Here is a 13,139-nt window from a genome sequence, read left to right as displayed (position 1 = left end):
TTCAACCTGAGGAAGTGTTTTGTAGGATTGACAGAGTGTACAGAATAAACTCCTGGATTGCAAAGCAAAGGCAATTGCCTAGAGATGTGGTGATTTATTTTACAGATAAGGAAATTAGGAATAATATTGTGCAAAATTCCTTCAATTCTACTTTGCAATTGTATGGAAGAAAGATATGGATCTACAAAGAGCTCCCCCCCCAAGATGTTAATGGAAAGGAAGAAATTTGGTTTTCTGGTGACTGAGTTAAAATACAGAAATATTCCATTTAGGTGGGATGCCCCAGTTGGCATAATATTGAGATATCAAGGAGAAAGATACCAATTAGATACTGTTGAAAAAGCGGAAGAATTTTATCAAAAAATTTTGAAAATGAACTTAACATCTATAGGCACAATACAGGATAAGCAGAAGGAGTTGGAAATAAAGGGAAAACATCGAATTACAGAGGTTGCGGTAGACAAATTGTCTTTGGATTCTCTCGATACTCCAGCTGGATTATCTACAAATATGAGAGAAGCGGCATCTGATTTCAACGTGATGATTCACCAAGTTAAAGACAAGTATGGAAATCAATTAGCTGATATGCAATTGGCAAAAAAGAAATATGAGATACAAAAACAAAACCAACAAGATCAACTTATAAAGCAGAATGAAAACCGATCAGTTGATATACAACTTGTAGAAAGGAAAACAGGATGGAAATTAAACCCACAAAAAGAAAAGAAAAAAAGAAATAGGTCTCATAAAAACAGAAATTTCTAAATTAAGCAACGGTGAAGCCAGTGATTTTAAAAAAATGAATGAATATGTGAAAAGATAGTGGAGGCGAAGTATTGGTTAATATCATCCTGAGGACAGTGACAGACCTCTGCAATGCCGTAATTTTGGGATGTGAAAAGAGCCTTAAACTGTTGGATTTGAATTATCTATTTTGGATTTTTTTCTTGTATTGATAAATATATTATAACTATTCTGAGTTACAAGGCAAGAGAGCTACGTTGGGGCATGCAGAAGATCTGGTTGTTACCCATTACGATGATGGGAATTAATAATCCTGATGAAAGCCACAATTACAACTATATGGAATACAATCATAATGTCACTCGGGTGGTTGTTTTTACTTTTATATATATATGAGGATATTCATTACTGATGGGGGCAGATGATGACTGAAGACTTTGAACAAACTGTTGCACCAGGATGCTACGTTACCCAATTATGGATGAGGGACTCAACAATCCAGTGGAAAGACATTAAAGAAGATATTATATGGATTATAAATTTAAAGTTATTGTCTTTTTTTTTTTTAAATAACGGAATATATACATATATATATATATATATTAGCAGAGTGGGCAGTGGATTGAAGATATTAAGAATTGTTGTGCATGATAATTTTGTAGGAAAGTGGGTGGAAATATGTTAGTCTACTGATGGATTAGCTTAAGAAAAGGGATGTTTAAGTGATATATTTAGGGTAGTGGAGGAAATGGATAGAGTTGAATAAATGTTAAATTAGGATTTATGGGGAAGGCTGCTTTGAAATGTTATATTAATATACACAAAGAATAAATGTTAAAGTAGGATCTATTATACAGTCTTAAAGTGGAAGGTTGCTTTGAAATGTTGTAATAATACATAGATATAAGTTTTGGGGAGGACAAAAAGGGCAGATTATTGCTAAATTGGGAGTTATAATAATATTATGCTAAACTAGAAGTTATCATACAATGTTATAGCAGACTGCTTTTTTTTTTGAAATGTATGGTAAAAGGGGAAAGTAACAATATTAATAATATTTTTAGTAAGTAAGGGTCAGTATATAGAGGAGGGAGTAAGGCGATGGTAAAATATTATGTAATCTGTTACGAATTAGGTTTTTGGTGTGAAGAAGTCACGGGGGGATGGGTGGCGAGGGGGGGTTAGGGAGGAGGGGGGAAGGAAAAAAGGGGGAAAATTTGTATTTGAAAACTTTTTCAATAAAAAAAAAAAAAAAAGAAAGTATCTGCCTTAATAACCATATTTTTGAAGTTTTTATAAATTTTCCCTGTTTCTCCCCAAGTAAGACATCCCCTGATAATAAGCCCAATCGGGCTTATGAGCGCATGGCAATAAGGCCAAGTGCTTATTTCAGGGTTCAAAAAAATATAAGACAGGGTCTCGGTAGATTACTTCACACATTGAGTTTCTAAACAAAATAGAAATACTGTCCAACCCAGGCATACCATAGTGAAATAATAAACACTTACTATTGTTACATATAAATTCAGCACACAGTTGAGATTTTCCACATATATACAAAGGGAATGTATGCTATTTGTATTTATATAAGTTTCCATATATTAATCACTATATATATTATATAGTCATGTATTGAAATGGTGGTTTGTTTAGTTTACTTTATTGTCATTGCATGGATTTATTCATTTATTAAATGTATAAAGCTGGCCAATTCCATTGCCACTCTGGGAAGTATAATATATAATATTTAAAGTATAATATACATTAAAAAACACAAGCAAAAAAACATTGGGCTGAAAGCAGAGCATGGGGGTGGGGGCAGCCTGGGGAAAGTCCTGCAACTTCCAGGGCTTTCCCTGGGGCCTTGAGGCACTCCATGCTCTGCTTAATGGCCTGCACATTAATGACCATATTAGTGAGAGCAGGGCTGGGGGAGGGTTGTAAGTAAGGCAATCACATGGGTGCTTCACTTAATAGCCATCATCACTTCCAACCATAATGGGCAGGCTTGATTATAGTCATGAATTGAGGACTGCCTGTACATAAGAGGCCTATACCTACTACAGTCCAGAGGCTAGGGAAAGAACTAGATTCTGAAAGCTATTTTTAAGTATCTTAGGTACCATTCTTAGGTACCATCAGATGACATTACTTAATAGATGGAAACTAGAGCATACCAACTGCCTGATTATACACAATTGGTAGGAATCATGGAAGAAAGATAGTCCTCATATAACTAAGCCATATACATGAAGGGCTTTATTTCCAATATCAGGAGCCTAGTTTTAGCCTATGAAGAAGAGGTATTACATCAGCATATCATGGCACCCTTATAACCACCCATGTCACTGCACTGTAGGCCAGCTGCAGCTTCCAGGTGGTCTTCAGGGGTAGTCCCATGTAGAATGAATTGTAATCACCTAAATGCAAGGAGACCAAGGATTTAAAGGCTTCCTTGCCCAAGCAAGGGCACAATTGATGCATCACAATACATGGATCTGTATGAAAGCCTTCCTGGCTAGAGCTGCCACTTGCTCCTAGAACAAGATCTATGAGTCCAAGAAGATCCCCAAATTGTGTCTATGATTTTTCAAGGCAAAACCCCAAAAAGTCCAGTTGTCTTTGGAATCCCTAAATTGTGCACCCCTTCCAAAGGGGCAAGTGCAACCCTGTAGAGGGCTAAAGATGGGAGGTCTCCATTCCTGGCTATTCTAAATACCTACAAGTTTCCTAAATCCAAATGAAAATTCCTATTAACTGGGCCATATAGATTTGGCTTTGTGGGATGTTAACAAAAGCTGCAGAGAGATATGTTTCATTTTTTTGAAGAAGAAATGTGATTTGGGGAGGAAAAAAAATCTGTTTTATTTAATCCTATAATTTAGTTAATGTTTATTGCCTGAATGTTTTTATGTAATTGATTCTGTGAGATTCATCTGAAATCTCACCACCTAGAAACATTTTAAATAAACAAGCATAATTATATAAGGGGTTATTCCAGAGGTGGGTTTCAGCAGGTTCTGACCACTTCTGGAGAACCGGTAGCGGAAATTTTGAGTAGTTTGGAGAACTGGTAGTAAAAATTCTGACTGGCCCCGCCCCCATCTATTCTCTGCCTCCTATGTCCCAGCTGATTGGGAGGAAATCCTTGCCCCAGGAGTGGGGAGGGAATGGGGATTTTGTAGTATCCTTCCCTTGGAGTGGGGTGGAAATGTAGATTTTACAGTATCTTTCCCCTGCCATGCCCACCAAGCCACACCCATAGGACTGGTAGTAAAAAATTTTGGAACCCAACAATGGGTTATTCCACTGTCAACTCATCTGACATTTTCTCAATCCATGAATCAGTTTCTGCACAAGACTGCATACATTTAATTTTTTAAATATTATATATGGAAGCTGAATGTTGTAAAATATCTTTTAGGAGTACTTATATTTCCAATCCAATCTAGTGGATTCCACTAGAACAGAGGTGGGCAACTATGGCCCTTTTATGACTTGTGGACTTCAATTCCCAGAATTCCTGAGCTAACATGGCTGGCTCAGGAATTCTGGGAGTTGAAGTCCACAAGTCATAAATGGGCCATAGTTGCCCACCCCTGCACTAGAACCCCAGATATATTCTTACATAATAAAAATGATGGATTTCTTATCTGGAAAAATTCTCAGGACAGGAACATTTTCACAAGTGTACATATGTCTACAACATATTGTTAATGTTCTAAATATTCCCCGCCAACTGAAAATAGCAAGGATTCCCATCAGAAGATATAGAAGAGTCAAGCTGTGTTGCCCCTATAATTCATACATGGCTCATTTCCTGGATTCCTGAGGAATCCAGGAAGCATTAAGCTTTGAAATTCAGGTCAAGAAGTCTTGATGGCACTAAGTGTCTTAGGAGCTAGATGTCTAGCTAATTTCTTTCACATCAATTATATTTAAAGACTTTCCGCTGACATCCTTCTCTATATACAGTAGCCTCTTTATCAAGATATGTCACTTAACTACACATCAAAGCAGTACTATGAAGATTATGGGGTGTCTTCCTATAAACAGACTCACCTAGTACACATTGCCAAGGAAAAGTAATCTTATTTACCAGACAATGCTACTGAGCTTTTCTTCGCTAACTGGCTGTATGCTATTGTGAATTTCAAAACTGACTGCAGTGCAGTCCACTTAATTTTGAAATTATATATATACATATTAAATAAAACCAGGAACAATCTTAGGCCTTGGAAGTCTATAGTCAGAATAGCACAGGATGAAAACAACAGAAAAACAGAAATGTTAGGACATAAACAAACTTCCAGTAAATTTCAGTATTTCATTTTTTTTCTTTCCATTAAACATTTTCCCTTATTTCAAAATGTCCCTTAATAGATATCTTCTTTGATAAAATTTCAAAAGGAGAATGAAATTACACATTAAATGTTGTTTCTTTTGTGCTCCAAAGTCTGAAGAAACCAATCTCTAATGAGTGAATGCCAGCAGAATTCTTCTAACTTTAAAAGAACTGCTTTTAAAAGAACACATCTACATTTAATTCATTAAGATTGTTCTCATTTTTCAGCCTACTGGCTGAAGTGCTGCTTTGGCATGCAGAAGGCCACCATTTCAATCACTGGTATCTCAAGGCAAAACGTATCTCAAATAAATCTTAATGATCATTAAGGGACCCCCCCCCCAAGGTTGCTTCCAACCCTATTACTTTATGTTCTATGTTCATATGTAGCTCTTGGTTTCAGACTCTGGAGAGCTGCCAGTCAGATGAGGCATTCTAGAGCTACACGAAAAAATGATTGGAACCATTATAAGGTAGTTTGTATCCTCATGCAACGTTTTATTTTCCCTTAAAAATGTTTCTGTGTTACTGTTCTAGGACTTCATGTAAATATCCCAGCTGGATGTCCATGGATTGTTGTTGAAGTTCTGTTTTCATATCCTGGAGCAACATTATTTAATAGTGTACTGACAATTTGTCACTAGTAGTTTCGTTAAAGCATGGATGGAGCCAGTGGTGGGTGATGAAAATCTAATGAAGACAAAAGTGATTCTAGACAGATTCTCATTAGTTTCCTTTATGAGCTGCTGTAGCCAAGAGAGTGATGACAGGAAGGACTACATGAAGCCGAGGAAAGCACACACCATTTGCCGGAAAGAAATAATAACATTTTGAAATGGGTGACAAGGAAAAAAATATACATAAAGAACAAAGAGTTCCTGAATCAAAGGTGCACTTAGTTTATCTCAAAATAGAAAGCACAAGCTTGATTAAAATTAATATCTCCTCTGGATTTGCCCAAACAGCATCAAGCTGAGTGAATCTAAGCAACTGTATACTTGACATGACTAGAAAGTGCTTCATAATGGCCCTAAGACAGTCCTCTTGCCTGTTTCTGCCCATTAGAGTTTGGGTCACTTTAAAAAGGGTTGTCAGAGGGCACTCTATGGATTTGTTTGAGTGGGAAAATATTGACATTTCATTAATTTTATTGTCATAGAATAAGCCTGCATATAGACTCTTACCCACACTCAGTCAGATTATAGCAACAATGGTGTTCTTGTGAGGACAACCCATAGAAAATGGGAGAAAACCATATGCAGAAAGTGCACTCTAATAAGTTCCCTCTAGTTTAGCCTTATTCAATCTGATGCCTTCTAGATGAGCTGGGACTTCAATTTTGAGAATTCCTAGCTATAGTGCATAATTTATAATATAGGTTACACTACTACCCTGTTTCCCTGAAAATAAGACAGAAAAGGAAAATAAGCCCTAGCATGATTTTTCAGGATGCTCATAATGTAAGCCCTACCCCCAAAATAAGTCCCCGTTAAGATAATCAGTCAGACGGACACATTTTAGTACCACATCTCCCCCAAAATAAGACCTAACCGGAAAATAAGACCTAATGCTTTGTCTTTTGGAGCAAAAATTACTATAAGACCCGGTCTTATTTTCAGGGAAATACAGTATAAACTATTATCGTTTCTCATTCTACAAAATTCCTACATACCTTGTTATTATTATTCCCCCTATTTTTCAATTTTATGCTTTATGCAACCCTGCCCTGCTCACAAAAGGGATGTAGCAAAATGTACAGGAGACCCAAAGATTTGCAAAGGTATTCACCCACCCAAAAGGAGGAGGGGAAAAAAAACAGAAATCAGATCTCTAATTAAAACAGGAATATATCAAGATTCAATCTAAGCAGAAGGTTCTTCAGCCTTTAAGTAATATTTAAAAAAAACAAGCTGACAAGCAAGTTGACAGGGAGAGCAAATCGCTATTCAGAAGGGAAGCTGAAAGGAAAGGAAGGAGAGAAGCACAGAATAGTGGGGACAGCATAGGACGGGAAATAGAAACTGAACTGAATTGCCAGGTGAAGAGAAAAGAGGGGAATAGGGGCCAGAGAGAAAAGATAACTCAGGTGATAGATTCAGTGTGATGGTGGTGACTGCCACATGTCCACTGGCTCCAGAGAAATGAGCATTTTTGACTGGGGGGATGACAGGGACAACTGCTTCCTCCAAGCAAAAGTGAGAGATTGAAGACTGCATGTAGACACACATTTTCCCATTCGTCCCATTTCAATTCTAGCTGTGTGAATGAGGATGAATAATGGAAAGGTCTTAAAAACTGTGGCAGAAAGATCATAAAATGGGGCAAAACTCATTTAACAACTATTCTGCTTAGCAACAGAAATTTTGCGCTCAATTGTGGCCGTAAGTCAAAGACTACCTGTACTTGGATCCCAGCTTTTCTTGCTTTAGTAAAACAACAAATCTAAAAGGATATGAGTATCATGCATCAGTATGAGAAAATCCAAATACCAATGGTAACATTTTATCTCACAAACATACACTTCCATGGAAAATGTTACCTTCTATCAGCAGATTTATGAACCTGATATTATAAAATCTGCCCTCAAATTTCCCAGCACTAAAGCTAATGAAAAAGCTTAGATGGCATATTCTTGAAAGAGCCTAAAGTCAAATGAAATTTTCTAAATTAATGTCTCAGAACAGTGAGGTCCTACAAACGTGTACATAAATAACCACCGTATCATTCCCTTTGGGTTAAGCAACCATGCAAAGCACAGAAAAGAAGTAAGAATTGGTAAGTAGAAGAAATAAAAGGCATAATATAATACCTCACTTTAGTTCTCTATTTTTTTTTATCACAACCACAAACACTGCCTTTTATTCTTTAAAATCCTTGTCTTTTCCTTTTTAAGGATCTCTTCAACGATATTCAACAAGGACTTTGTCTTCCCTTCCTCTTAACCAGTTAATTTGTCCTTCAAATATTTGTTTTGCCATGTGACCCTCATTCATTTTTTCTATGTGATCAAAACCATCTTAATGCTCAATGTTCTTCTTTTGTCCTGGTCACACATTCTTGTGTTCAGTCCACATTCTTTCAGCACCCTTTAAAATTAGATTTTATTGCATCTTGTCTTGACACACACAAATAAAGACCTCTCACCATTTTTGTATCCTTCCATTAATTCTCTAAATCCTTCATCATAAAGAATCAATTCTTAAAATTCATTGTTTTTCTGTGTGCGCAGATTAACAGACCCATGCTTAAACTATGCCTTCAAAAGAAATCTTTTTTCTAAGAGCTGCTTACCAAACAAGCCTAATTCTCATTAATCCTTGAGGCACCAAGTAACTCAAAAACTGTTACAGTGCTCTCTCATTTTATTCCCACCATTCCCTTCCTGCTACCTAATTTTTTCCTGTATACATTCATTCAGAATGCTGTACAATTTTTCCAAATTCTTATCCTTAGTTTTCCATTATCATCATTCACTGGAGCATAACATGCAACTATTACGAATCTACAAGTTCCTATTTTTATATAGTTATATAATATTCTAGGTGACACCAATTCATATGTTCTGACATATATATTGACCCTTTCATTCCTAATTCAACCTACAGCTTTGCTTCCCCATATATACTCATCAATTCTACTGCAGATCAGAACTCTTCATTCAGATCCATCACATCTTTTTTTTCTTCCCAACTATTTGTATGTTTCTTTTCGCTTGTTAATTTATGTTCTTTACCGTTTATCTTCTTAAATTTCAAGTCACAATTTTCCATAGACCATAGTCATCAGATAGGAGCATATATTCTAATCTCAGCCACTCATTGTGGAAGTTTTCATGGAATGCTTTTTAGTAAAAAGAAAAGGAATCAACAAAGTTATAAGCTTTTGTTATATACTGAGACTACATGCAGCATCACTTGTTAATGGCCACAAGGGCCATTGATTTTACCTTGAAAGACACCATACTGTTGCCCATTTCATAGCAATTAAGAGTTAAACATAGTATACTGAGACCAACTCAGCTGAAAGGAGATAACCTGACACAATAATGGCATTTTACTACAACATAAGCAGAAATTCATCTTGATTAAACATCATATTGCATAATGTATAGATTGTGTTGCAGTAGCATGTTCCCTTGAATCAAAATGATCTGCAGAATTTTTAAACCTCTGTTAAAATAGAGCCACCTTTTTCAAATGTTACTACTCTATTTGCAGCAGTTTGTTGTTCACATACAGTAGTATTAAAACAATTCCAAAGTAAGGTGACTGTAAGATGAATCTCGCTTTAGCCTATCCTTTGGACTCTGATACCATAAGAGTTTGTATAAGTTTGATCAAAACAATCACTATGCAATGGAAGTAAAGAATACAGTTATAGAAAATGGTACTTTCATTCTATTTATGACAAGTGACATGAATTTATCATCAAACTTTGTAGGAAGGAGAAATAAATTATATCTATCTCCAAGGCCACAATTTCCAAAGTTGGGTTCCCTAGAGAAATGCAGAAGGGTACTATGAGATATGTCTACTCTTTCTTTGCTAGGGACCATTATAGTATGGAAATTGTAGATATACAAATGGTCCTATCTGAAGGAGATTGGTAGTTAAGATGTATGAAATATATATACATACAGTGCACTTGTAAATAATCACTTCCTGCTTGTGGCAGATACAGTTCTTCAGTCTGTTATTTTGGCAAAAAACCCCACCCTTATATTAATGTATTCAAGTAGGCTAGCTTAATAAAAGGATGTGCAATAGAAATTTTAATGGAGTATTTTTAAGGATGTTGTCAGTAGGATGGCAGATAGTACATTATTTTGCTTTGGAAGAAAGAGTTCATTAACTTTGATGAACATATTCCTTAAAGTTGAATTCTACTGTCTTCACAAATAGCAGCAGCTAATCTAGTTCAGAAGCTAAGTAGGACTGCCCTGGTTAACATTTGGGGACTGTAAGGGCATTCCAAGGCCTTAGATTAAGAGAGGAAATTGGAAAAAAAAACAGCCTAAAAGAAAGCAACAGCAAACATTTCTATGCAGCTACCAAGAAAGGTACATGGATCTAACCACAAAGTCAACCAAAAATGAACTCTACATGTGGATGTTTTACCTTAAATCTTGCTCTGCTGTATATTGTCTTTCTTGCAGACAAATGAGCCTAAAATTATATATTCTAAAGAGATTGTTTCACGAGAGGGTGGTTGAAACCATCATTATTATCCCAGTCAAACATTAACATCATGATACAATTTTATTTGGTTTTTGACAGAATTTCTGAAGATTTAGCACAAAGCCACTTCATTGATGCTGTTTCTGAATATATTATATATTACTGAATATTAATGCACTTGTTGTAAAATTGATCTGGGTCAGTGAATAGAGTTTGGAATATGGCTAATAGAAATGTTTCAAAACCTATGTTCAGCCAGTTTTAGTTTCTGGCCTCAAAGAACTACATTTGGGGGGAAGAGAAAATGGGTAAAATATAGCATTTCCTGCTGTGATTGCCTAACAAAAAGGCTAGGTACTAAAAAGGAAAAATACCGTAAATATTGTTAATGAAGGCACCTTCAGAGGGAGTACTGCAAGCAAATTAATAAAATAAATCCTGTTTCACTTTGAGAATTCCAAATGGATTTTGCATTTCCCCATGCAAATTGTTAGTCTACCTCACATTCTGCCTAATCTTGAAGCTTTTGCCAATCAATAGCAACACTTGTAAATGCAAAATATATTCCTTCATTATTCACATGTATTACAATCCTGTTTTCGAAGGAAGGAAGGAAGGAAGGAAGGAAGGAAGGAAGGAAGGAAGGAAGGAAGGAAGGAAGGAAGGAAATATAACACCCAGGACGCCTTTAGAGGAAAAATAAACCCAAGGGTCTTTATCTGAGCCTGCTGAGTCCTTACTAACATTATCCGGCTCAGCAAAGATACTTTTATCTGTACCCAGAAACTCGAAGGGGAAATATCCCCAAGGCAGCTCTGAAGCGAAGCTGCTGCAAAAGCCAAGTGACAGGAGCAGCCATCTCTTCATCCTTTTTTAGCGTCAATCCGCAGCCCCCCCCCCTCTCATCCCCACCGTTTCCCCCTCGCTCGGGCTCACAGAGACCTCGCAATGGCTGGGAGAAAGCCACTCCGAATCCTTGCTCCTGCTACCAACTGACTACACTACCACCAAATACCCCAGAGCGTGGTGTTACCCGGTGGGGAAGAAGCCCCACTTCAATCCCCAGCAAGCCTCCCTCTCTGACCCAGATATGAAAGCTTGCGAGCTTTCCCTGGACATCCTTCTGGCAGAAGAAGAGAACTTCTAGGAAGGCTCTGCGTTGCCATCGTTCCTATACACAAAGCAGGTGTAAAAAACCCCCACACACCTCCGTGCTTCTGAGCGCACAGACAACCTAAAAAGCATCCTGCGGGGCAGACTAAGCTGCCGGCCCGAGTCCTACCCCATTCGCTCAAAGGAGATTCACTGAAAAATTCACTGGGGAGTGGGGGGGGGCAGCTTCTGCCGACTTAGGAGGTGTACAACAAAATAGAATAGAATAGAATAGAATAGAATAGAATAGAATAGAATAGAATAGAATAGAATAGAATAGAATTCTATTGGACACACAAGGAATTTGTCTTGGTGCAAACACTCTCGGAGTATATAAAAGAAAAGATACATTTGTCAAGAATCATAAGGTACAACACTTAATGATAGTCATAGGGAAACAGTCAATATAAATCTTAAGGAAACCAGCAACAAGGTTACAGTCATAGAGTCATAAGTGGGAGATGGGTGATAGGAACGATGAGAAGATTAATAGTAGTGCAGCCTTAGTAACTAGTTTGACAGTGTTGAGGGAATTATTTGTTTAACAGAGCAATGGCGTTCGGAAAAAAACTGTCCTTGTGTCTAGTTGTTCTGGTGTGCGGTGCTCTATAGGGTCGTTTTGAGGGTAGGAGTTGAAACAGTTTATGTCCAGGATGAGAGGGGTCTGTAAATATTTTCACATATTTATTTCAACATATTTATTCGGAGGTCTTTGCATTGCAAAAAAACCCTAGAACTTTTTAAAGGGAACGTCTTATATCCCTTTAGGCATAAACGGTCCTTTCCTCGGGCTTTATCCCAGTGTGGGATTGCAAAGGTCACTTCTCCGAGTCTCCGTCCTTGGCTGCTTGTAGCGCCTAGCCTTGTAGCGGTCCGATTCCCTCTCGCCCCGAATCCTCTCCTAGCTTTCTTACTGACGTTCAACGACGGCCTGATAGGACACTGTTAGGCCAGCTGGACTTCTCCGGACAGTTCCGCCTCTCAAAGAAGGTCAGATCGGTCCGGCAGTCAGGCATCCTCGGTCAACCCTTCTCCCTTGCAAAGGTCCGCGGAACCGAGGCGCGCATTTTGCAGCGTCCTTATCTTTCCACTCCCATCAGAGGCCGCTGGGGTCGGTCCGTACAATCGGGATCCGTCGACGGGAAAACAGCCATCGCAACCGAGCGGGGGAAACAAAAAACAAAACAAAACAAAAAAAAAACCACCTTCCCGGGCAGCGAAACTAAAGCGCCGCTTTAAAGTGCACCGGAGCGGCGAGCGCGCCAAGCGGATCGCATTACAAAACAGCCGCTCTTTTCCAGAGAAACGGCTCCGTCGGCGGGGGTTTGGCTAGTCCACCTCGACCGCCGCTTCCCACCCGGTGCTTAGTTCCAAAAACGCCCCTAATAAGCAGCAGGAGCAACCGCCGCGCCACTTACCTCGCCGGGAGTTTGGTGCAGGACTGACGACCCGCAAACTCTGCTGCAGCTCGGGCTCTCAACGGCCCCTCATCGACACGCCGCCTTTGCTCCGGCAACGGCCTGAGAAGAGGCAGAGGCACAAGTCTTCTGACGGGGCTCCTCCCATGGAGGATAAGCGGCGGCGGCAGCTTGAATTACCCCGCCCCCCCTCTTTTCCAGCTGGGAAGGAAGCCGTAAGGCTCCCTTTGCAAAGAGAGCGAGTCTAGGGCTGGCGATTCGCGGGGAGGACGCGAATTGGCGCCTTTCTTGCCGCTCCGAGCG

The 13,139-nt window shown here is 38.6% G+C and overlaps 1 protein-coding gene across 1 annotated transcript in view; it reads right to left on the bottom strand.

Moving 5' to 3' along the window:
• The window catches only part of SYT12 (synaptotagmin 12), a 44,104-nt gene extending 31,186 nt beyond the window's left edge, over window positions 1-12,918 (bottom strand). The window contains exon 1 of the mRNA XM_070957364.1: window positions 12,837-12,918. The gene's annotated coding sequence lies outside the window, so the exon portion shown is untranslated. The remainder of the gene's footprint in view (window positions 1-12,836) is intronic.
• Window positions 12,919-13,139: the final 221 nt, after the last annotated feature.

This window comes from Pituophis catenifer, unplaced genomic scaffold, assembly GCF_029215685.1.
Source record: "Pituophis catenifer annectens isolate HBS135680 unplaced genomic scaffold, rPitCat1.0.hap2 SCAF_1, whole genome shotgun sequence".
Taxonomy (NCBI): domain Eukaryota; kingdom Metazoa; phylum Chordata; class Lepidosauria; order Squamata; family Colubridae; genus Pituophis; species Pituophis catenifer.
Note: the sequence above shows the minus strand (reverse complement) of the source record. Positions and strands in the feature narration are given on the sequence as shown.